Consider the following 4,724-nt stretch of genomic DNA (forward strand, 5'->3'; position numbering starts at 1 on the left):
TAATAACCAACTATCTCCTAACATCTCATCAACTTGTAAAAAAGCTTGTTAACGTTACCTTCTCTGCATTTAGTGTTGTTATTTCAAAAGACTGAGGATCGATATCGAATCCAATCACAGACCTGTTTTGTTTAAGCACCAAAAAAAAGATTAATAGCCACAGGGGATGAATATTAGATGCATTGATGAGAGAACAGATTAATAATAACTCATGCTGCATCTAGAAGAGCAGTTATGTCTCCATATGAATTCTCTGCCTAAAAAAGGATACAGATTCAACACACACTCACACACACTTCAGGCTTCTTGAAGAACAGGAACAAAGCCAAAGCATCTCAAATAGCAAATCAATACTAGCCTTTTATGAATCTTTCTCCACTAAACTCAGTTAAACATAAGAGTAAAGCAAAACGCCCAGTGAGATAATTAAGAAAGACCCACTCCACAGACCACAGAAAGCATGAAATTAACCTCATTGCCCAAAAGGTGTATGTAAGCAACAAAAGCAATAAACTTTTGAGTAGAGGAAAGAAGAATTTACAGTGACAACCATACGAGAAGCAATATGAGGACCAGTTGGGTATTGCTCCAATTCCACTTGCCACACACATCATCAAAACAAAGTTCGTTCGACGAAATCAGCAAAACAAAAAAAAAAAAATGAATAGTACTGAAAAATTCACAGAGGTAATTGGGGTTATTAGCCATACACGAGACTCCTTGAATCTTAAATACAAAACAAAACGAACAAAATTGAAAGGGGGAGATAAGAAATTGCGAATACCTTTTCTCCATAGGTCGAAGACTTGATCGAAGAAGAAGACGACGAGGCGACATCTCTTTCTCCTGCGTATTCATCATCCGATCTCGATAACGTCTCAGGAAGAAGAAGACGACGAGGCGAGATCAATTGTTTCTGGAAACCGATCAGAACTCCCATCGTTTTGATTTCCTCGTTTTCATTGAATCGAAAGAGAATGAGAAGCAAAGGAAGAAAAAAAAAAAACGTAACCAATATAATACTGAGGATGTAAATTGCTCTGCGCAGAGAGCTGGGTCTGTGAAATAATCCGATTAAAACTTTTTTTTTTTGTTTATATTACTAAAAAAATAAAAGACATCCCGTGAAGATGTGTGATGGGTGTGCTCTTATGTCACTACAAAAAATTAGTTGTATTGTATCATTTAAATTGCATCACCCAAGCAAATGATGTAATTTTAAATTGTTTATTTACGAGTGAAGCAAATATATATAATATAACATCAATTAACTATAAGTGATGTTATAATTATCTAATTTGACATCATTTAGTTAAAATTGATTTACTTTTTATTAGATTGTATCATTTTTTTAGAATTGATATAAAATTTAAATTTACATTATTTAGATAAGTGATGTATTTATTTATTTCTGGTGAAATCACTTTTTAAACGATTACAAATTTACATAAATAAAAAACTGATGTTAAAATTAATTATATTAAAAATGGATATACAAATATATTGGTTTTTTAAAACAAAAATAAAATATCTTCAAAATCGATTGAGAGAACCCTACTTCCCCATCTTCTCTCTTCACGCTTCTTCATCTTTTCAAATTTTTTTTTTTGTGTGCAAACTTATTCAAGTTCATAAACTAAGAATTATTGTAGAAGAACAATTGGGTTTTGTTCCTCTTGTCTAACACAATCTAAGTATGTTCTAGAAACTCAAATATCATGGTTAGTTTTGAAATAATCCTTTTGTTTTCATTTGTTAATTAATTGATTGATTAATTTCTAAAGCTTACAGACTAGACTAATCTATTTTTTAGGTTTGATGGATAAGTCATGGATAAAGAAACCACGTTTATCTCAAGATTACATATTAGGGGTGAAAGGTTTTTTGGATTTTGCATTTGGTACATCAACAACAACCATGATGAAATGTCCATGTAACCATTGTTCTCTGGTGAAATATAAGTCGAGAGAAGATATTGATGGTGATTTGATGCAGTATGGCTTTTTAAGTTCTTACACACATTGGGTACTACACGGTGATGATATATGTGTCACATGTAATGCAAGAGTAGCTTCTGATATTGCTCCTGTTGAAGTAGATTCAACTTCGACTCTCTTGAATGATCTTTTTCCAGATAGTACTACAAATATTGATGGTGGATATGAACCTGGATCTTCTGAGCAACCTATGGACACTGATAGACCATCAACTTCAAGTGGAAATTGTGAAAAAGGAGAAGGTTTTGATGAGTTGCTTGCTGATTTTAATCAAGAGCTATATGCAGGATGCACTAAGTTCACAAAGTTGTCTTTTATATTGAAGTTGTACTATATCAAATGTATGTGTGGAATTACCGACAAGGGGATATCTTTGGTGCTTGATTTGCTGAAAGAAGCATTTACACATGCCAAATTGCCAGCTTCATTTAGTGACATGAAAAGGGTTATTCGCAAATTAGGATTGAACTATGAGTCAATTCATGCATGTCCAAATGATTGCATGTTGTTTTGGGGGGGAAGATGCAGAAAGGAAAATCTGCAAAGTTTGTAAAGCATCTCGTTGGAAAGAAAAGATTAAGACAAAGAGTACAGGATCTGCTGGGTCTGCAACACCTGATGGGTCTGCAACACCTGCTGGGTCTACAATATCTGCTGGATCTGCAGGATCAAAGAAGAGAAAAATTAAAGCTCCTGCAAAGGTTTTGCGTTATTTTCCTCTAAAGCCACGACTACAACGTTTATTCATGTCATCAAAAACTGCTACCCACATGAGATGGCATGCAAAAGCTAGTAACAATGATGGTAAGCTTCGACATCCAAGAGACAGAGAGGCTTGGAAGGTATTTGATCAAAGATATCCCGAATTTGCATCTGATCCAAGAAATGTCAGACTAGGTTTGGCGACTGACGGTTTTAACCCCTTTGGTACAATGAGTGTTAGTTATACCATATGGCCAGTGATATTATTTCCTTATAATTTTCCACCATGGATGTCAATGAAGCAAACATCAATAATTCTCTATATGGTTATCCCTGGAAAGCACATGCCTGGTAATGATATTGATGTCTACTTGCAACCACTTATAAAAGAGTTGAAGGAATTGTGGTCTGTTGGGATTAAGACGCAAGATGCTTCCACAAACCAAACATTTAACATGCGAGCAGCTATCATGTGGACAATTAGTGATTTTCCTGGTCTTGGAAATTTGTCGGGTTGGAATACATATACTACATCAGCTTGTCCAAACTGCAATTTTGATGCCACTGGACAACGTTTACAGCATGGGAAAAAAAACTGTTTTATGGGTCATCGTCGTTTTCTTCCTCAAGATCATAACTTTCGTCAAAATAAACATAATTTTGACGGAAAGATAGAAACCAGATCTCCACCAGTCATATTGACAGGTTCTGCAATAATTCATCAACTAGAACAAGTTGATGTTACTCTAGGTAAGAACCATGGTTTACTTAGAATTGGAAAGAAAAGAGGTCGAAGTGGTACTGCTGCAAGAAGTAGTACTCAACAATGGAAAAAAAAAGTATATTTTTCGAGTTGTCTTATTGGGAATTCATTAAGCTGCGGCATAACTTAGATGTCATGCACATAGAGAGGAATGTGTTTGACAATCTAGTTTACACATTTTTGGATGACAAAAAAAAATCGAAAGATAATCTGAGTGCTAAAAAAGATCTATGTGAGCTAGGTATACGTTCTGAGTTGTGGCCTGATGATAATGGGAAGTATAAAGCAGCAGATTACACTTTGAAAAATGAGGGGAAAGACATTTTTTTAAGTGTCTTAAAGAATGTAAAATTTCCTGACGGTTATGCTTCTAATTTATCAAGTTGTGCTGATGTTAATGGTCGAAAGCTATCAGGCTTAAAAAGCCATGACTGTCAGTGATAATGAGAGACTTATTGATAGTCGCAAGTAATTCTTTTATTTCATGTATGAGATTTCAGAAAATGCAAGAGCGGAATACAAGGAGCCAAAAAAACAATACCATGCCTCACTTATGTGGAAGAAAGAGTTTTTCAAGAAAAAGAAATGAGATTGTGAGTAACTTAGTCATGATATAAACCTATTTTATTATATTGATTTTGTACATTGTTTATGCATGTCTCTTTACTGCAGAAAGTCAAGATCGGAAAAACACCATGTCGAGCCGAATTTTTCATTGAGACTCGCAAGAAACCTGATGGAACCTTTGTGTCTGAGGAGGCGAAAATACGCGCGGCTAGTTTTATTATAGTCACTTTGAATTTTGATCAATACTTTTTCGAAGTGAACTTTTAAGAAAAAAGCTGGAGGTGCGTTGTTTTAGTCTGTTGGATTTTTCCTTGTATCATTTATAAAGGAAGCACTTACCACGTTGATGGAGCAAAATCCGCAAGTCCCGAGCAATGTTACTGCTAGATTGGATGATGAATATGCTCAAGTGTTTGGTCCAGAGTCTTCAGGACGAGTTCGTTGTGTTGGCCGTGGACCCACACCTTCAAAATTAGTGAGACACTCGACGGCTGCAACTACACAAGAGATAGAGAATTCTGAAACAGTTACCCAGCTGAGGACACAATTGAAAGTTTTAGCAGATCAGGTTAAGGCAATGTCTACATTCGTTGGACAAATACTTGGTAATTCAACTGGCGAACAGGTATTAATATATAACAATAGTTTTGTAAGTTTATTTGCATTAGTATAAATTAGATATATAAAACTAATGT

At 35.0% G+C, this 4,724-nt stretch overlaps 1 protein-coding gene across 15 annotated transcripts in view; it reads right to left on the reverse strand.

Annotated features, from left to right (window-relative positions):
• LOC104743868 overlaps positions 1 to 1,117 on the reverse strand; it is a 9,588-nt gene extending 8,471 nt beyond the window's left edge. For 4 of the 15 annotated variants that reach the window (XR_002035269.1, XR_002035273.1, XR_002035266.1 and 1 more), the window contains exons 1-3: positions 785 to 1,110; positions 542 to 597; positions 59 to 122 (exon numbers count right to left, since the gene is read on the reverse strand). The gene's annotated coding sequence lies outside the window, so the exon portion shown is untranslated. Of the gene's footprint in view, positions 1 to 58; positions 123 to 290; positions 598 to 784 lie in introns of all 15 variants that reach the window. The other 11 variants (XM_019236278.1, XM_019236276.1, XM_019236277.1 and 8 more) reach the window with 7 other exon arrangements.

This window comes from Camelina sativa, chromosome 14 (assembly GCF_000633955.1).
Source record: "Camelina sativa cultivar DH55 chromosome 14, Cs, whole genome shotgun sequence".
Lineage (NCBI taxonomy): Eukaryota > Viridiplantae > Streptophyta > Magnoliopsida > Brassicales > Brassicaceae > Camelina > Camelina sativa.